Genomic DNA, 22,213 nt, shown 5'->3' with positions numbered 1-22,213 from the left:
GGGGTGTCAGGCACACAAAGCAATTCTGTAGAATTTCTTACCCTAGCATACATTCCCACACCCTGGGTTTTCACAGGAAATGATACCAATGAGAAACAGTGGGGAAGATGCAAACTATTCAGCCCCACCCAATTCTAGCACTTCTTTCTTTATGGCCTGACTCTTTCTGGTAAACTGTTGCAGGCTTCTAGCGCTCCCTGATCCCCACCTCTGCAAAAAGATGCTTTAATGTGAACAGATCCATAAGCCACATGCTTTTCTTTCTGGTGGCAATAATATGGGTGTGATACAATACATGATTCCAATGTAAATTACTTTCAATGTTAGCTGGTTTTGGATTTAGAAAAATCTTTTTTAAAAAAATAATGTTAGTCATGAACAAAACAATGTTTTTTTCATTTTAACGTTGAAATTGCATTGTACCACCAAATATGTATACATGGAATATGAATGGTTTCATAATATGAATAATGTGAAATGGCTTCAAACCTCTGATATTCAATAAGATCATTGTATCAGTAAACAAGGGAGAATGGTATCTGAATAGTGTCATGTAATTTGATAAAAATAGGCATGCCCACATATGACAATTATTTAATAATAACAGGAAGATAGTGATGCAATCTGATAGAGGCAAAAGGATAACTGAGGGCAGGCAGAGACATTGATAGAATGGCTTTTCCTACCCAGGTATCTAATCTTCCAACCCTGAGGGCATTTGTGTGTCTTTAAAGTGGTATGGTGAATTGGTCAATAGTTGAAAAATAGAATGCAAATTGGAAGAGGAAGAAAGAAAAAGGAAGAAAGGAGAGTAGACAGAAAGGAAGCAAGGAACATTTTTTACTTAAAGGTACATTGTTAAAATACTCCTCTCAATTTCTGTCTGAAGTCCCTGTGCTACATTAGAAACAATATATCCAGGACTAAGAGAGGGCCGGGGAGGGACTGCATCTCAGGGAAAATGTAAACTCAGAGTGATAATGTTAAATACACATTACCAAAGCTATTTAAAGTATTTGAGGAAGTGAAGAAAACAAAACCACTGTAAATAATAATTATTGTATTTCTAAGCCCTATTTTCTCGAATGTGTTTCAAGAATACATCCTTTCCAAACTTACATCAAAATGATAACAGTTAATCAAAAGATGATAGGGAACGATGAAAATGTGTGAGTATACGTGCATACGCTCAGATGCATCTATTAAACAAGGTATTGAAACAGTGAAGACTAGTGCTAAGAGTGGTTTTACCAGAGGATTAAAAAAAACACCAAAAACCAATTACAGGGTATGGTGGGCACACATGCACACGTACACCCCCCCCATGGTTTGTCAAGGCAGACATTTGTGTATTTCAATTTGAGCTCTCTCCTCAATGTTTTACCATTGGAGAATAAAATTTAGCTTCCCGGTACAGGTGTTTATTTGCAAAATATGGATTATTATATATTTAGATTGGTGTTTAGTGATGGTATTTTGTGACTTGAAGGCACACCACCACCACCATCCCATGTTTCATGATGACTAAAATGAATGTGTATAAGATTCTTTGAGTGGCATATAACATAGAATTGATAATCATAACTTTTAGATGTTATTAGTGTTCTCTCAAGATGTTATGATGTGCTTTCAATTTGGAACAAACTCATAACTGTCCCTACAGAAGATTTTCAGAGGTTTTTAAATCACACAGGAGGAGAGTGTCTACCTCTCTCCCAGAGAGGACCTAGAGGATTCAAATTGCATGCCCAACAGTTATCAATGCAACTTTGACCACTAGACAACCAGAGCTCACCTCCAGTTAGAAGTCACTAATTGGAGTAAGCCCTAAAGAAGAAAGCTAAATGTCAGTATTTGGTTTTGAGAGAGGCCTAAAAATATAGGCTATAGTATTAATGTTTTGAACAGGGTAGTAGTTATTTTCCAAACTGTCAAAAATTATATGCTGTAGTAGAAAACTTTTTTATATGAATTTTGAGAGTTGAGTAACATCACTTTGCACAACTGGCAACATTTATTGTCATATTTTGACATCACTTCAGTAAATATGCTTTAGTAAGGATATAATAGTAAAACTACTAACATCTCTAATAAGTCGTACGATCTGAAACAAGCAACAATTAGAGCAAAATCAATATTGTTGAATAAGGCGCCATAAAGTCAACTCTGACTCAGAGCAGCTCTATGTAAAACGGATTGAAACTCTGCCCGACCCCATGCTATCCTCACAATTTCCACTGCACTTCAGCACTGCAGTCAATACCACACCACTTAAATTCAGTAGTTTGTTTATTTACTAAAGTTTCCTAATGAATTTACTGTGGAATTCTGTACAATTGTTCAGGAATATGGGCCAGCATATTTACTCAGGTCTGGGTGAAGGTCTGGCATATTAAATCATACTACTTGAAAACATAGCATCTACTTTTACTTAGTATATAGCTGGCTTGTTTAGTCTCCACCCATTCAAATGGTTCTTCTGAAGGACAAAAATTATTCTTTCTGATGAGCAAATGGCCTCAGTTGTTGTTGTTATGTGTCATTGAGTCACCTGCGACCCATAGTGACCCTGTGTATGATAGCTTGGAACACTGCTCTATCCTGAACCAGTTTTACTGACTCCTACACACCTAATCCCATTGCCCACATTACTGTATTAGTCCATCTCATCTGGAGTCTTCCTTTCCTGTGCTGTTCCTCCACCCTTCCAAACATGATGTCCTTCTCCAAGGACTGCTCCCTTCTAGCCATGCACACAAAATATTTGAGACACAGCTTCAAAATCCTTGCCTCCAAGGAGAAATTTGGTTTCATCCTTTCTAAGACAGACCTATTTGTTCTTCAGTTAGTCTATGTTATGTTCAACACTCTTCTCCAGAACTACAATCCTTCGGCATCAATTCTTCTGTCATCCTTAGTCACTGTCAAGCTGTCTGATCCATAGCAAGTAATTGTGAAGACCGTGGATGTATCAGGTGCACTTTAGTCTCTAGACTAGCATCATTGCTCTCTAGCACTTTGGGGAGGTCTCTGCCAGCAAAAATCTCCAGTGCAATTTGTCTTTTGATTTCCTGATTGCTGGTGCCAAGAGTGACCTCAGTAGGCTTGTTTTATACCAGAACTTTGTGAATACCTTCAGCGTAATAATTATTTTCTTTTTTTTTTAAATATATCTGCTCTAGGGGCAGCTGAGTGGATAAATTTGAAAAGATCTAATGGGGACCTAAAAAGACAGAGTAATAGTAGGCATAGATCAATAGTGATTCATTTTATAAACCACAGTGTATGTTAGTGATTGTTTGAAACACAATGTGAATACAGGAATGTGTGAAATGCAATGTATGTGTATGATACACATATATATGAATTTGTTTATGCAAACAAATATAAAATAAAACAAAGTGGAGGGGGAAAAGGAATACCTGCTCTAACTCCACTAACACATGTGCAGGTGAGTAAGTTGGGCTAATGACTCATTGAGAGAGGAAAAAGGCAGATCTTGGAGAACCATGGGACATCTCAATAAGAGGGTCTTAGAAAAGATTCATACAATTTAGGCTTTGCTTGAATGTGCTTTGGGCACTGTCAGAAAATGGGAACAGTTCATTGTTTGAGTATCTAAATAAACATTATTGCTAGGGAAGACAGGCTAGAGCAAAGCTAAAACTGAAATTGGTGAAGAAGTAGCAATGTTTCACTTGTTGAGAGAGGAGAATGTTTGGTATTTAATGGCTTGGACAAGGTTCAGGGTTTGTGTGTGTCGTAAACATTAGGGAGCAGTCCTGTTTCTGTCTTGATGCATTGTGATCACCAAGTGGCTGTCCCCAATGTTTATGACCTGTGAAATTGCTTATGCTCAAAAAGGGAATCCCAAGACCTAAATGGAAGTTCCAGCCCAACTCCTAGAAACATGTGCCAAATCAACTTCTAGAGGTCAGGGACTGCTTTTCTCTTTCAAGTTTAAACTTAAAAATTATTTTGAAGAGAAGTTTATTTATTATTGGGTTATTTTTTTAAGTGCTTTTGAGATGGCTAGGTTTGCACAGGATAGAACAGCGTTTAGAACTCTTGTACATAGGGTCACTATGCATCACAAATGACTCGATGGCACATAACAACAACAACAACATTTTTAATATGCAAAGGACAAATGATAAAGTATTGATATTTATTGAAAACATATAAATAAGAACACTTTTCTTCTGCTATTTCAGTCAAATAATTTTTTTAGTGTCCAGTTAATTTGCACAAATAAATATTGAACAGTCTTTGGGATTGATACTCAGGTGATGGTTCAACAGAAAGAGAAGGAAGCTACTCTAAGTTTAAATGAGAATTCTGGACTAAAAGAAAGTGTTAGGACCTAAATGGAATGAATGAATTTAACAGAGTTGCTGAGAGCAATGAATTCAGTTTGAATACTAAAGTGCACCTAATTCAGGCCATGGCTTTTTTCTATCACTTGCTATGCATCTGAGAGCTGGATAATGAGTAAGGATGACAGAAGAATTGATGCCATTGAGTTGTGGTGTTGGAGAAGAGCAGAGAGTATCCCATTGACTGCCAAAGAGTATACTGAAATGTCTTGGGAAAAGTGCAACTAGAATACTTCTTGAAGGCAAGGATAGAGAAGCTTGGAAAATAACATCATGTTAGGAAAGGTGGAGTCAGTGAAAGAGGAGAAGACCTCAGTGATAGATTGACATAGTAACTGCAACAAGGGGCTAACATGTGTTAGATTATAACGAAGCTGACACAGGATAGCAAGGAGTTCAGATCTTTTGTTCAGAGATCACTTTGGGTTGTTCTCAACTTGAGGACATCTAACAAGAACAACAGCTAGAATATACTAACCTATACTTAAACATACCCAAAATCATGAGTATAACTCAGGAAAAGGTAATGCTTCACTATGTTATAAAAGAAATTTGAAATCTCTTGTCATCAAGAACATAGCAATCTTGTAGGACTGTCCTCAAGGGTTCCATGGCTACAAATCTTCACAGCCTCAAATAATCCATCTATCTTCCATGGGTAGGTTAGCCTTTTGGTTAGCAGTTGATTAGTTTAAATACAACACTATAAGAATTCCCCTGATACAGATGTCCAAACCAAAAATTGCCAGTTGAGCTGATTCTAACAGGGGTCCATCATTAGGTTTTTGATTTTTTGATGCTATAATCTTTCCAGGAGGACATTGCCTCTTTTTCTCCTGTGGGGCAACTGATTGATTAATATTCCTGACCTTCCGATTACTAACCTGACACATTACACATTAAAACTGTTATATGTACTAAATAACCCCACCCCCAAATCAAAGCAAACCAATCAAAAAAACCCCATACTCGCCCTATCCAGTGAGAAATGATTCATAGCTGATCTTCTGTTTGTTTTCCAAGGCTGTAAATCACACAGGAGGAGATTGCTTGTCTTTCTCCCAAAGAGCTGTTGGTGGATTTGAACCTCTAGAGATGTGCAGCTTTTGGGTTAGCTCTGCAACTTGTTACAGACTAGCCCATCAGAACTTACCATTTTACATACAGAAGCCATAAATTAAATGTCAACCGACCAAAAATTTCAGCTATCTCTGTAAGGATTCCTTAGTCTACACGATATATTTACTGAGACCAGAGTAAATTGCAGAATCACATACTTTCCTATTCTGTATTTCAAACAAAGGAGAAGATTTGACATAGAATAAAGCTGCTTGAGCCTTTGATAATTTGCATAAACAAAAATGGAAATGCCCATCAATCATTCATCACACATGGCAGAATCTTTGAAAAACACAAGGTTTTGAGAAGTCTTCTAAAACAAGCATATAAAGGAATGGCTGAAAAGAGCTTTTCCTCATTTGTTGGAATAACTATACGAAGATTAAAGTAAAATTACAATATTATTGTTTTCCAAATTGGCTGTTTTAAATGACTATGTGGGATAGCATGTCTTTTTTTTTTTAGCATGTATTCTTTTTGAGTCTTGTTGAACTGGATCTTTATTTTAAGACATTTAAGAACATTGCAAATCTTTTAAGTATGTATATATATTTTTCTTCATGGAGGCAGTGTGGGCTATCTTCTCCCATGTGCTTTACTGCCTGTATTAGAGGGTCAACTGTGAGCTGATTACAACTCAACAACACATAACAACAAGAAGATATTTTTATTTCTGTTTACTTGCTACTGCCTAAATAAGTAGTTTGCAGCAGTGCCAGATGTGTGATTGAAATATTGCACCATTGAAATGTGAATGAGAGACATATGAAAAGGTTTATTTTTACAGCAGCTACTGAAATTGTGGCTTTTTTCATGGAAGAAGGTAGCAGATCCAACTACCGCATGATCAAAATAATCTTGTGGTCAAGTTAGTTTTGAATTTAAGATTGATATAGAATCTAATTCAATCAAGTCTGGAAAGACTTTCATATATTGTTCACCCTGAAAATATCCTCATTTTTTCAGTTTTCCAAATAACTTATGATTTGCCCTTTTTAACATCATTTCATAACCCCAAGTATCATGTGTTGCCTGAAGACAGCAATTCCCCATCTCTGAAAGTATTAAGATGACCATCTGTCAGGAATGATAAGAGCTTTTTATCAGATTGGGAAAGTCTCTTACAGCCTAGTGTTGTTGTTTTTAAATTTTCTGTTATGTTCTGTCTGCTTCTGTCTACCAATTTGTATAAAGTTGATTTTTTTAACTTTTAATTTCTTGTGTCAATATAAATTAATCAATCCTAGAACATCCTTTGCAGAGCAGTGGTTTTCAGCACAGTTGCCTCAGACTATAGCTACTAGAATTACCTGGATCGCCTGCTAATATAATTCATATTCCTCTAACTTCAGGTCTGCTGAGTAAGAACTTCTAAGGATTTGTAATGGCACCCAACTTTTCCTTACATGTGCTAGAACTCAGAGCTTGGGTATGGTTGGCAGACATCAAGCTGAGTTACCTTAGAAACAAGTGTTTTCAATTTAGATGTGGTAGGTTTTTTTACTCAGCTCTGATAGTTACAACCATGTCCCTTTTATATTTAGGTGACAATAACAATGAGAAAAGTGAATAGAGAAAAGGAATTTTTTTCTTCTTGTGCTTTTGTCTATTGTTTAAAATTGCTTTGCACATGTTATGTACTCTTTAAAATAACTCTCATTAAGTATTATTATTCAAGTTTTGTAGATGATGAGCTAGTGGGTCAATGACTTTTGCAAGGATGGTAGTATGAAGGAATGATACACTCTGGTTTTTTTTGCTATTCAACTGTTGTTGTTGAGTATTACCAAGTCAGAACTGACCCATAGATGACTCTCCGGTGGGTTTTCAGAAACAGTAAATTGGCAGGAGGAGATTGCCCACCTTTCTTTCACAAAACAGCTGGTGGATTCAAACACTGCACCTTTGGGTTGGCAGCAAAATTTCTTACCACTAAGCCACCAGAGCTCCTTTCAACTAGTGACATATTTTGCATCACTTTGTCTGTGGTATCTTCTTTTTTAAAAATTATTATTATGAATTTTAATGAAAATTTACAGAGACTATGGATTTCCATTCATTCATTGTTACACTTTTCTCCTTGTCCACCCCTCTCCTCCAGTTCATTCTTCTTTTTGAAAAGTAAAAGAAAAATTCTTTCATTGTTATACAATCCCTCTCTCCATGTACACTCCACTGTTACGGAGTCCATTCTGGACTCCTGTTATGACAATAATACCTAATCATCTACCCCATTTAAATAGTTCTCTCTCTTATCTGTTTCAATGCACTATTCATAATTTATCCCATCTTTCTCATTCTCCCCCAAACCCCAATGTCAGTCCTGTTTCACAACAGTGGCACTATGCCGTTTTTGTCCTTTTGTGTCTGAGATATTTCACTCAGCATAATGTCCTTCAGGGTCATCCATTTTGAATAATATTTCATGAGTTACTTCTTCTACTAAGATATATTGCTGGTTCATTTTTTTCTATGATATTGATGGCACAGTGAGATAAATCTTAGACTGCTAACAGAATAGTTACCAGTTCAAATCCACCAGCCACTCTGACAGAAAGATGAATCAATCTGTTCCTGTAAAGACTTACAGATTTGGGAGCACAACAGAAGGTTACTATGAGCTACCGTCTACTTGGCAGCAGTGGCTTTCAGATATGCTTATTACTATCTGTTAACAGTTGAGCATATTTTCCACAATGCACACTCAGATCATTGATAGTGAGATATAATGGCAATTTCTATGTTGGATTTCTAAAATATTCCTTCAAGTAATACTTCTCTTTTCCATGTGCTTTTAGCATAATTATATGTTGGCTTAGAATATTCCTTTCATCTACACAGACAACACACAGGTCTTTGAAACTCCACAGAAATGGATAGATTTTTTTTAAAAAAAATCAAATTGTTTGACTAAGCCTTGTTAAATTAAACTAGCAACCAAAAAATGATCCAAATTTTGCAATTTCAGCTCTAATTATTATTTTGGAAAACTTTATTCTAAAGCTTCTTTATTATTCATTTTCCCCCTAAAATATTTGAGCTTCCTTTTCCTTTTTAACAAAGTTTCTAAAGAGACATGGGGCTACATATAAAAATAGAGTTAAACTTTCAATGTTTTTATATCTTGTCTCTATTCAAAACAGACTCTAAGTATGATTTCAGCTTTATTTTCCTGTTGGTAGCAGAAACAAAAACCATCGGCTATTTTTGTCTCACTGGGCACTGACAGAATTCATCACAACAAACGAATTTATAATCTTCATTTCCTTTTATTTAGTTGGGTAAAAATGGGATTGGATTGCATTGTAACTAGACAGTTTTTTGATAGGAAAAAAATGATGATCTTGCATATCAGAAACAAAGTAAATATAACAAGGCATTTATTACTTTCTGTCTTTCTTTAAGCACTTATAAAAAAGGAGAGTCCATTTTAAAAAGATGAGAGGGAGGGATGGCGAACTTTGTTCCTAGTTCATGATCTAGACGATGAGCTTCTATTTAGTTGTCAGACTTGGTTTCTGCTCATGCTTTTCTGTTAACACACAAGTATCATCTTCTCTGAACTAATTTATGTTTATACTTACAAAGACAGAAAGTATGATTTCTAACATTTAAGGAGCTTCCATGTCTTAGAATCAACTGGTTTCACTTGGTTTAGTATAAGGATTTCCTCCTTCGAATCAACAATTTTGTTAAAAGGTAGGTAGGTAATACCTTATTAGAGAGGCTAAAAGTCAATGATGGATACCTTGATGAAGCTTGTAATCTGAGCAGACAGCATTCAAATTCAAGAAAAGTGAAGTGAGCAATTTCGAGTAATGTAAAGGAAATGTTATGTTGAGCAGTGCCACAACTAAGTTCCACAGGAGCATGGAAGAATGTGAAAGATCAGTGTGATTTTGTTAAGACAGTAAACTGGGAGTGGGTGAGCAGTAACAGTACTGAGTTCTGACTTAGAGTTAACATTTGAACACTGTAAAGAACACAAAAGAAACACATGCACCAGCTACCCAGATGGGGCAACCTCAAGTCATAGGATTAAAAGTCACTCTGAAAGTTCAGATACTATTGAAGAAGTTCTTATAATCTATTATAAACCATATCTCAACAATTCCTGGTGGTTTTGCTCTATGTTCGGAGCCTCTGTCACCTCTAGGCTGGTATTTTGGAATCTGTCTTATTTTAGGAATGTATTCTATGTCCTTCTCCTATGGCATATATCTTCTTAATTATTCATGTTGTCAGCGAAACTCTTCCCCTTATATATTTCTGTTTATAAAGAATAATGATAACAAATTCCAAAAACTTAGCCTATAAATTAGCAGGGTAGCCTAAATTTTTCTCAAATACTCCCCCCCACCCAAATACTTTTTAAAATTAGTCAAAGACTTACCATGTCTGTATTTTAGTATTATTCAAGGACTACAATCTAGAACTTTTGCATAAATCCTCCTAAGACTGCCTTTTCATGGAAATCATTCTTTTCTCTTTTGTTTATCTTTGTGTATGTTATATCCTAGCCCACTTTGTTTGTTAGCCTAATGTTGACCTTCTCTGTGTCTCCTGTTGGACTTCCAGAATCCTGAGAATAAGATTCTTGACAGTTTCTTTCTATTTCCTAAGCCTGGCACAGGTTTTCGGCACTCACAGGTGTCTTTGGCCACCTTCATGGGCAGTCAGAATGACTCATGATCGGCCATTTGACTTTGGATGCCTTTGACTTCCTACCCAGTTATAGTTACTGCTAACTGATGGAACACTCAAAGCAAAAAGATATAAGAGAATATGATACAAATAAAAATATGTAAGTGGAAAGAAATTCTAGAACCTATGTTGGCTTTAAAGATATAAGTTTAATTACAATCCTCCTGCCCCAGCATGCTAGAATGTTTCACAAACTACTAGTGATACCTTCTTTTTTTTTTTTAGTAGTGATACCTTCTTATATAATAGTTTAATATAAATGTTTTCATGCTGATCTTTAACATTTTTGATAATGCATATATCTATGTGAGAAATTGATCCAGTTTTGGTGGTGATATGGTAACTTTTTAGATAACAAAAATCCTAAAATATTAAATATTATGAGAAACCTGGTATTTTCTATACCAAGATTTCAGTTCTTTTTTCATGTAATACTAGTCTTGGAAGATTCCTTTTATCCAGTGCTCTAAATGTTTGCCCTGAATTGAAAGCATGTCAGCAGGGTGTCTTCCTCTCTTGTTTTAAAGCACAATTTCATGGTAATAATTTCACAAAGAGGTAACAATAGAACCAATGGACACCATGTGTAAGAAAAATTTGAAGTAGGGGAAGATTGGAGTAAGCAGAAACACTAGATTATTTTAATAGTTCACAGACATGTTATCAAATAGATAAAAGTAATTTATTCTTTGGTTTATTCAATTCATTATGAATGTCTGCTTTCATTTTCTACATTCAATCAAATCCATATTACACTGATGCTATTTTAATACAAGTGTACAAGCTGGTATGATGATGTTGTGTTACATACCTGACACAATAAATATTTTAAGGTTCTCTTAAATCAAAGTAAAAAGACAGTCTGTGCATTAAATCGGTCCATATGTATATTGTTGTCACAAATATTGTATATATAATAATTAACAATGATGAAATATTATATGTTTAATAATAACAACTAAGTTTTGCATTATTTACCACACACTTTTTGTGTAATAAAATACAAAAGCTTGTATTTAACTAACCTCCAAATGTACTTAACAAATGGCTTACAGAAGCCATTTCTGCCTCAGCATGAAAACAGGAGGGTTATTATAATGGCACGTGAAGCATCCTAATAAGTCATTTCTCGCTCACAGTGCTGTGATGTGACTATCCTCTCTGTACGAACAATGCGGCATGAAGCAGAACTATGTGGCTGTGACAGAATCAAGAAGGCAAATTTGTTATACTTAGGTTGGTGATGATTCTGCTAGGATTCCTGAAAATAAGCTGATAACTCTTCGTTATGATTATGAGTTTCCCAGCTCCCTTAGAAAGTTACGGTCCTGCTAGGGTCCGGATGCCAATGTCTTATCCTATGTAGTATAGGACATAAAAGAAGATTGCAGAATTGCAAGGAAAATATCTTCTTTTACTCATTCTAGAAGGTATGCATGAAATGTTGTAGATGCAGCAGTGTAAAATAGAGAATTAAGATTTTCTGTAGAGCACTTGAGGGAGCTCTGGTGACCTCGTGGTAAGGATTTGTGCTGCGACGCAAAGATAATGCTGTTCAAATCCTCCAGCTCCTCCACAATATAAAAATGGGCAGGCTCCTCCCAAGTGGCTAACTGCCTCTGAAACCCACTGGAGGGCCAGCTCTGGGTTCATTCCAACTCGAAGGTACACAACAACAACAACAAACACTTGAATAAGGATGACAAAAGGAAAAGGTATGCTTTGAGTTGTGATATTGTAAAAAAATACTGAATAGTTCATTGATATCTAGAAAAAGTATAGTCAACGATTTTCTCAGAGGCAAGGATGGTGAAGCTTCGTACCATATACTTTGGGTGTGTAGTTAGCAAAGGCTATTCCTTGGAAAAGTGAAGAGTCCGTGAAAAAGAGGACAACCCTCAATGCTATGGATAGACACAGTAACTGCCAAGAGTGGGCTCAAGTGTGTTACAGTGATAAGGATGGCACAGGAGAGGACAGTGTTCAGAGCTGTTGTTTACTGGGTCACTGAGTTGTATTTAACTAAAAGGCATTGAACAACAAGTGTGTGTGTGTGGTTCCAGGGACTATCTAACCTCACCTTACCATTGTCAGTCAGACTGACTCATTGTTGACCCTGTAATGGGTTTTCTGAGGCAGTCGCATGGGAGGAGATTGCTCATCCTTCTCTTGCTGAGATACAGGAAAGATGAGACAGGAGACAATTACAAATTGAACTTCATGGGTAAAATTTTCTTTTTTGGGACCGCACTTTGAAAATTCTGAAATTGGCAGCATTTTGTATGCAACCTATGATTTGTCGTTGTGTTTGTAGCAATCCTTAATGTAAATTATATGTTTTTACAATTTTAGGCAATTTTGGAAAATACATTTGAACAGCATTAATAGATTGTTTGTAAATAACAGGTTGCTAGATCTATGTACAGAGGAAACTCTGGTGGCAAAGTAGTAAGGAGTTGCATTGCCATCTCAGAGGTCCGTGATTCTGATCCATCAGCTGCTCTGTGGGAGAAAAGTGGGCAGTTTCCTCATGTGTGATTTACTGCTATGGAAATCTGCTGGAAGGTCAGTTGTATGTAACTCAGTGGTACGTAACAGCAATGTATGCATTCACTGAGTTTTAGACTAAGTAATGAGGGACATTTAGATTGAATTACTCAAATGCTTAAGGCATTGTACCAACACTACTCTATACAAGCCGATTATCTTTATTTTGGTTTAAGGGTGTGGACATTATTCTTAACCACAGAAAGTAAGCAAGACATTGATGGAGAACACTGTCAGATGTGGACAAACTCACTCCATTACAAAAATGAACATGTGGATCAGGATTATCTCATAATTAAAAAGATTGTCTCATAATTATGTATCTCCTCATTGTGGTCCTTTTTAGAAGTCTCATGTGAGTAATAACAACGAATGCAAAATGGGGATTCTCTATGGCTTTGTGATGAAGTTTTCTTAAATCAAGTCACTTTGAATAAATTATATTTTATCCAGAAAATTAAACACTGATTACAGAAATATTCTTCATGAGAAAAAACCACTTCATTCTTTAGAGCAATGGAGAATTTTTAAGTGATAAAAATAATAACTATGCATTAATATTCATGGAGAGCTATCATCATAGATAAGAAGGCCTGGTGGTATACTATAGGGTTTCTGAAGGAAAGGTCAGCAGTTTGAATCCAGTAGCAGCTATTGGAGAGAAAGATAGTCTCCTCCCTCAGAAACTCAATGGAGGGTCACTGTCACTGGGATACAACCTGATGGTAGAGGAATGGAATTATCATAATTATAAACTAATGATTATATTGAGTTCTATATATTGTGTTTTTTGTGTGCCATCAAGTCACCTGTGACTCATAGTACCCTTTGTACAACAGCTAGCATAATGTCCATCTCCAAAGACTGGTCCCTTTTTGCAATATGTCCAAAGTATGTCAGATGAAGCTTCAGAATCCTTGCCTCCAAGGAGCAGCCTGGCTTCACCCTCTCCAGGACAAAGCTGTTGGTTCTCCTAGCAGTCCATGGTATATTCAATACTCTTCTCCAGCACCACAGCTCAAAGGCATCATCCCTAGTCATTGTCCTGCTTTCTGATGCATAGCACATAATTGCAAAGGCCATAGCCTGGATCAGGCACGTCTTGGTCTCCATACTTACATCATTGTTCTTCAGTCTCTGGAGAGGGCCCTGACAGCAGACTTTCCAAATGCAATTTGTCTTTTGATTCCCTGTCTGCTGGTACCAAGAGTGGTGATTGTAGAGCCAAGCAAACTAAAGCTGTTAACAATTTCAATCTCTTCACCATCTATCATTGATGCTGCCAATTGGCCCAACAGTGAGAATCTTTGCTTTCTTGATGTTGAGCTTCAATCTATACTGAAGGTTGTAACAAATGCTCCTTAGTTTCAGCAAGCAAGGTGTGTCATCTGCATAATGTAGGTTGTTCATAAGTCTTCCTCCAATCATGTTGCCATGCTCCTCCTCATAGAGCCTAGCCCCCCAAATGATCTGTTCTGTGTATGCATTGAAAAGGTATGGAGATAGGACACATCCCTGCTCTACACCTTTCCCAAGTTTGAACCATGCAGTGTTTCCTTGCTCTGTTCTGACGACTGCCTCCTGGTCAGTACAGGTTTTGCATAAGCAAAATCAAGTGTTCTGGGATTTTCATTCTTCTCAGAGTCAGCCACAGTTTGTTGTGATGCACACAGTCAAATGGTGTTGCATAGTCAATGAAACACAGACATTCCTCTGGTACTCTCTGCTTTCAGCCACGGTCCGTCCAACACCAGCTGTAATATCCCTAGTGCGACGACCTCTTCTAAACCCAGCGTGCACATCTGGCAGTTCTCTGTTGATGTGCTGTTCCAATCATTTTTGGATAATTTTCTTCAGAATCTTGTTTGCATGTGATACGAATGATATTGTTTGGTAATTTCCACACTCTGTTGGGTCACCTTTCTTTGGAATGGGAACAAATATTGGTCTCTTCTAGTCAGTTGGACAGGTGGTTGTCCTCCAGATTTCTTGGCACAACTTGGTGAGCACATCCAACGCAGCATGTTTGTTGAAATATGTCAATTGGTATGCTGAGTTCTACATAGATTATCTAATTTTATCTTGATAATGAATGATTCAACGACTAGACTGTGTTATCATCATATTAAAAATAAAATCAACATATCTCATTGTTAGGTGTAATCAAGTCACTTCTAATTCATGGCATCTCATATGTACAGGATAGAACTGTTCCGTAGGATTTTCAAGACAGTTACCTTTCAGAAATAAATGACCATGTTTTACTTGCAATAGGCCTCTGAGTGTTTGAACTGACAATGTTTTGACTACTAACTGAGCACTTAACTGTTTTTGCTGAGGAGAACCTGCAGAATTTTCTGCAGAATGTCAAGGACTTCAGCCTTCAGTATGGATTGAGGCTCAATACCAAGTAAACAAAGATTGTCACTACTGGGCTAATTGGCAGCATCAGGATGGATAGTGAAGAGACTGAGATAGTTAACAGATTTAGTTTGTTTGGCTTCACAGTCAACACTCTTGGTACCAGTATCCAGGAAATTAAAAGACCTATTGTGATGGTAAAGTCTGCTGTTAGGGACCTCTCCAAAGTACTAAAGAGCAATGGTGTCACTCTGGAGATTAAGGTGCACATGGTACAGGCCATGGTCTTTGCAATCAATTGTTATGCATCGGAGAGGTTTATTACAGGATAATGACTAAGCAGGATAGAAGGAGAATTGATGCCTTTGAGATGTGGTGTTGGAGAAGAGTACTGAATATACCATGGACTTCTAAGAAAATGAACAGGTTCATCCTAGAAAGGGTTAAAAAGGGCTGCTCCTTGGAGGCAAGGATTCTGAGGCTTCATCTGACATACTTTGGCCATGTCGCAAGGAGGGACCTGTCCTTAGAGAAGGACATCATGCTTGGGAGGGTGAAGGGATGGCACAGGGGGGGAAGACCCTCTATGAGGTTGATTGAGTCAGTGACTAGGGTAATTGGGGTAGGTGTGTCGAAGACCGTGAGATTCACATGGGATAGAGCACGGTTTGGGGCTGTTGTACATGGGGTCGCTATGAGTTGCAGGTGACTCGATGGCACATAACAACAACAATAACAGGGACTCCATGATTAATCTCTACAGGGATTACATATAGTTCTCTAATTAAATCCACATAGCTACTGAAAGATGGATCTGGGGTATAAAAATCGTTCTGCCTCTCTTCATAGGGATGCTATGCTGATAACACCACCTTCTAAAAAAATTAAAATAGTATCTGGAATCTAAGAAACACAAGTTTATTTTTTGGTCTCACGCTTATTTCACTAACAGGCATTAAATGTTTGGTCAATGAGTCAGAAAAGCTAGTTTGATTGATTTTCTCCCATTTAGTGAAAAAAAAAAAAAACACCACATAAATCCAAACGTGGGAACGTCTGGTAAGTATTTGTTGATTAAAGTTATTAGACACTTTCAGAATAGGCAAACCAATCGTGAGTTCTTCACTTTTAACACTGGAAGGCTGAAGAATCAAACTTTATACTTGGATATTTCCATCTGTAGTTGAAGTCTTTTTTCCCCATTGGCTGACACCCTTAGCATAGCCTCTTCAATATAAGGGGAATTTGTTTGTGAGTTCATGTTGTTTGTCTTAATTCAAAAGGTCCCTAATCTATCATGTGCTCCATAATCTCATTACACAGCAGGACCTCTTTCCAGTTGTTAAAGAGCCAGTAGAAATGATTGGGCTATTACATAGGGCAATGAGACACTTGTCCCCTGGCCCACGTAATACCCTTCATTTTAAGCTTTTTAAGCAAGCAGGAGATCTGTTCCAACTGGGAACTCTTACAGATGAACTGACCCCCAGGTGCCTTCGGTGCCTAATTTGTCAAGGCAGCTCTTAAACATTGGCAACAGGTTGTATGTGCAAATAAGAAAACATGCTTTGCTTTCACAAAATGCTTTGATAAATAAAGAATTGCTGTTGGAAAATTGTCCTGAATCACTGGCCTGTGTCCAATGAAACTAAGGTTTTTCTTTATTGATTTTCCCCAATAAAAATCTTAAGGTATGCATATTTATTTTTAAGGTTTATTTAATCTATATTCTTGTGAAGATGATTGCTGTTGTTGTTAAGTGCCATTGAGTCGTAGACTACTATGAACTTGGAGAAATGATGAAAGTTATAAAAGTGTTCAGGTCTTTCACTCATAGGGTCACTATGAGTTGACAGTGACTCGACAGCACTTAACAATAAGAACATAGAGTTCTGTTTGTCTAGTGGATAGAAAGTTATGCGACCAAGCCAAAGGCGAGTGATTTGAATCTGTGGCCCTCAGGCCTGGTTTTAATTATTTTTGGTCAAACATTCTTCTAAGTGGTATATACTGGTCTGTACATTTGCTGTACAGAGGCAACTCATCGTTGCTATGATGCTGAACACTGTGACACTGTTGTGTCAAATGTGATAATGGTTATGTATGGTGGACAGTGTTTGGTGGAGCTCCCTGATAAAAAGAAGCTTAGAAGCAGGAATGGCATCCACTTCCGAAATAGCTTGCCTCTGGAAACTCTATGAAGATGATTAGTTGAATAAATATTATCTTTTCTGGAATTCTTTTTAAAAATAGACTTTTCTCACTCATTACCATCAAGTCAGAACTGATTCCTAGCTGACCCTTCAGTGGATTTTCAGAGGCTGTACATCACACCAGATGAGACTTCCCATTTTTCTCCCTTAAAGCAGCTGTGCATTCAGGCGATCTGGTTTTAGGCTGACAGTGTAACACGTTACACACTAAGCCACAGTAGCACACTAAATAGGCTGTAGTTGTTACATGCCATTGCATCAAAATGGACTGATGGCTGATCATCCAGCGGGTTTGCAGAGGCTGTAAATTGCATGGGAGGAGATTGCCGCTCTTCCCATACAGTATCTGGTGGATTTGAACCACCTGTCTATGGGTTGGCAGCACAACTCATTTTCACTAAGCCGCCAGTGCTCCCTCAAAAAAAAAAATTATGAAGAATAATTTTTTTGCAGTCTGCTTATATAATGGTGTTGAGGGTTTTGAAAAAAGTATATAAATACACAAATAAACACACTTTATGTTGAATTTTAGATCTGACATTGCTGGAAATGACTCTTTCCCCCTAAATAAATCATCATAACCATTCACAGTATCTATCTGTCTGTACGTTTGAAATATCTTCATTATTGCTACTGCGTAGAAATTTTTGTAATAGATTATCTCCATTAAAAACCTTGTTGCCAAACTGTGAGCAGATTTTAGGTTTGGCCATAGCAGGATTGTTAATTTAAATATCATAAATAAAATTTCTAAACATTTAAAATGGTCTTCAGAATAGCTTTAGGACATTTTTGCATGGTGTATGTTAGAATAACTATTGGCAATGGCATTAGTGCTTTGACTCAGGAGTCAAGAGCTATAGGAAGATGATCATGGTATGGTTTATTTCTTTATCCTGTCGTTCAAATGTCATGTACATTTCAGTTTCATTCTTTAAAACTAAAATAAAAATTTTTCTTCACCTTGGAATTTCTACTATTTGCAATACTTTCTCAAATTTATTTTAAGCTATCGTCAATAAATTTTGCACCCTTATTTTTATAATTGTTAGCTATCTAGCATCTCAACATTTCTGCACATTACACCTAAAGTACATTTGATTTTACTGACACGGAAAAATTTCTGGAAATACTATATGAACATGAGTCAGTAGTAATGAAGGAAGAAGTTGAAGCTACACTGAAGGCATTTGCAAAAAAAATAAGTCCTTAAAAATCAGTAGGATACCAATTGACATGTCTTAATTAACAGATGCAGCCCTGGATGCACTCATCAGTCTAGGTCAAGAAATTTGGGGGACAGTTGTCTATTCCCAAGAAAGGTGACCCAACATACTGTGGAAACTATCAAACGATATTATTAAGACCACATGCAAGCAAATTACTGCTGAATATCATTAAAAAAACAGCTAGAACTGTACATAGATAGGGAACTACTAGAAGTTCAAGTAAAATTTAGAAGAGGCCCTGGCACAAGAAATATCAATGCTGGTGTCAAATAGATCCTAGCTGAAAGTAAAGAATACCAGAAGAATGTCTATTTGTGCTTTATTGACTATGCAAAGACAATTGACTGAGTAAGTCATAACAAACTATGATTAAAGAAGAATGGGAATCCCAGAGAATTTAACTGGGCTCATGTGAAATCTATACTTACACCAAGAGGCTGTTGTACATACAAAACAAGGGAACACTACATGGTTTAAAATTAAGAAAGGGTTGTACTATCTCTCAATATCAATTCAGTCTGTATGCTGAGCAAATTGTTAAAGCAGATCCATTCTCTGAAGAACGTCTTAGTTAATAACCTGCTTTATGTAGATAACACAGTTTTGCTTGCTGAAAGTCAGGAGGACTTGAAGCACTTGCTGCAGAAGATCAAAGATATGGATTACATCTCAACATCAAGAAAACAAAACTTCTCACCACTAGACCTTTTCTCCATCTATCATGATGGAGAAAAGATTGAAATTGTCAATAATTTAATCTTATTTGGATCCACAATCAATACCTTTAATAGTAACTGTCAGGAAATCAGGAGATACATTGTACTTGGAAAGTCTGCAGTCAGGAACCTCTCTAAATTTTCCAGGAGCAATGATGCCAGTTGGAAGGTTAAGGTACATCTGATTCAAGCCATGGTCTTCTCAGTCATTTGCTAAACATCTGAGATCTGGACAATGAATAAAGATGGTAGAAGAATTGATGCCTTTGAGCTGTGGTGTCAGAGAAGATTACTACCAAAAGAACAAAAATATTTATTGGACAAAGTGCAGAGTGCTCCTTGGAGTCAAGGATGATGAAGCTTTGTCTCACATACTTCAGGTATGTTGCTAGGAGAAGCCATTCCTTGGGGATGAACATGATGCTTGGAAAGGTGGAAGGTGGTGAAAGAGAGGAAGACCCTCAACCAGATGAATTGACACCGTAACTGCTGCAGTGGTCTTAAGTATATCAGGAAGATTGAGGATAGCAGAGAATAGGACAGGTTTCAGATCTGCTGATCATAAAGTCACTATGGATACTACTCAACTCAACAGCATCTAACCACAACAACAGTATATTTATGCTGTATTTCTCTGTCAATTTGACATCAAGAAGAACGTCGTGTTAGTAGAGATAATATGTTATAAGAATGATAGATATTAACATTTGAGAATAATTCAATAAATTGATAATCCATGGTCCAAAGTTTTGTTTTTGTTCTTGTTAGATGCTATCATGTTTACTACACTTCACAGCAATCCCATGAACAGTGAATCTGAACTTGGCCCCATCCTGAACTTCCCTGGTGATCTCTGTTATGCTTAGCTCATTGTGACACTGTGTCAGTCCACTTGATGTGGATCTTCCTTCCTTTCTTTGACCCACCACTTTTCCCAGCATGGTGTCAACATAAAAGCTCTTGTACGAATCATTATATTATGGGTAGAGTTGGTATCCCATGCAAAAATGCTTGTCTATGTCTTTCAATGTACTGAATGTTCTATTGTTGTGAGAAGTATCCTTTGCATCAATTCTAAGGCAACTCTCTGGTCAACATCACTTTATCACTGGTGATGTCAAGACCACATAGCTTGAGAATTAATAATAAGATCTGTATTTTACCTTTTCTTTCTGTGCCACTAATTTAGTTCTTTTTCCTCAGGCTTACTCTGAAGACAAGTAATCATGTCTGTTGACCCCAAAGTGACCTGGAGGAAACGAGGTGTTTATATCAATTTAGGTGACAGTGAAAACAGATTATAGCTTACAGAAATTTAAGCTATAATTTGTGTTATCTAATTTTAGCCTAAAATTCTGAAATAGAATGTCAAATCTCATAAAAATGTGTCTAAGTGGGGTATGTGAGTATGTATGTGTGCATATATACAACACACACATGCAAAAATACTGTCTATTGATATTGCAAAATAATGACAAGTGATGCTTCCAAAACATTTAGTAAATCTCCTAAAGGAACAATTTATACCTGCAGCAAAAATTTTCATTGTAATAGTATTTGATAAGAACAGATAACAAATTTATCACCATTGAGCCAATTCTAAGGCATGGTGACCTTGTAGAACAGAGAACTTCTCCAAAGGCATAAACTTAACAAGCGGGCTGCCACATCTTTCTACCACACCTATGAGACAATTCAAACAGCTGGACTCAGTTCAACACTGAGCCATGAGTGCTCTTATCTTTGTGCCATTAAGGCTCCTAGATTTCCTACTGCTTATCAAAACAAATTCTGGGAAAAGCATTTTCCAGCACTGATATCTCAGAAAATATGTATTATATTCTTTGAGATAAATTTCCTTCATTTGTCTAGTTATCAAGTGGTATGCATACATCTATTGAAAAAATGAGGACTGTTTTACCAAAATTTTTTTAAGATAAAAATATTTAGTCTGTTTTCTTATGGTCATTTGATCAGCTGGGAGATTACTGATTACTGAAGACCAGATAAATAACTAGCAATATATTTTCATGGCACTAAGTATAGACTGTTTGTATCTGCAGGCAGCTATTAATAGATTATGTTTTTAATATTATAATTTGAATTGTACTTGAAAAAGAAAAGTAGGATTTAAAAACCTTGAATTAAGGAAATTAATTCATATTTTAAATATTCCTAATTTTTAAAATTATAATTTTAATGTGATTCAGTATGAATATAGAAGTGAGACTTAAAATAAAGGCCAAACCTATTTTTAGTAGCTTTTATATTAATTCTTGATTATTTTTAACTGATTGTATTTGAATTTGTTTATATTGTAATGGGAAGAATACTTTTCTGCTTTTTTATTTAATAACTCAAAATCCACTTTAAGGAAAGCATACTTATTTTAAATAAATGATGCTATTTTATTTGAGAGTTGACCTAAAACATTGATCTGAAATTTTATTTTTTTCAAAACCACAACAAAACCATTTTATTCAGCATTGTTGTCCATGGACCACGGAGTTGGAATTGATGTATAACTGACTCTCCATCAGATTTTCAAGGGTTGTAAATCTAATTGGAAGTAATTGTCCATCTTTCTCCTACAGAGCAATTGGTGGAATTGAACCATGTTCTTTTGGGTTATGCAGCTCCTTACACACTAGGTCACCAGAGTTGTATATAAATGACTCATTTCATTTGTGCAGTAATTTTTGAAGATCTTAATGATACAATACAATTGAAGACAGGCTTTTAAAATATATATGGTATCTCACCATTTGACCCAGCAGTTCCACTACTGGGAATATACCCTAAAGAGACCATAAATGACATCCAAGTAGATATATGTATACCCATGTTTATCATGGCTTTGTTTGCAATAGCAAGGAGTTGGAAACAACCTAAATGCCCATCAACAAACGAATGGGTAGAGAAGCTGTGGTATATTCGCACAATGGAAT

At 36.5% G+C, this 22,213-nt stretch overlaps 1 protein-coding gene across 3 annotated transcripts in view; it reads left to right on the top strand.

Annotated features, from left to right (window-relative positions):
- ANK2 (ankyrin 2, neuronal) overlaps nt 1-22,213 on the top strand; it is an 843,213-nt gene that overhangs the window by 348,061 nt on the left and 472,939 nt on the right. The window lies entirely within an intron of this gene.

The sequence above is a fragment of the Elephantulus edwardii genome, unplaced genomic scaffold, assembly GCF_000299155.1.
Source record: "Elephantulus edwardii isolate Elephantulus edwardi_28Jun2011 unplaced genomic scaffold, EleEdw1.0 scaffold00012, whole genome shotgun sequence".
Taxonomy (NCBI): Eukaryota; Metazoa; Chordata; class Mammalia; order Macroscelidea; family Macroscelididae; genus Elephantulus; species Elephantulus edwardii.
Note: the sequence above shows the minus strand (reverse complement) of the source record. Positions and strands in the feature narration are given on the sequence as shown.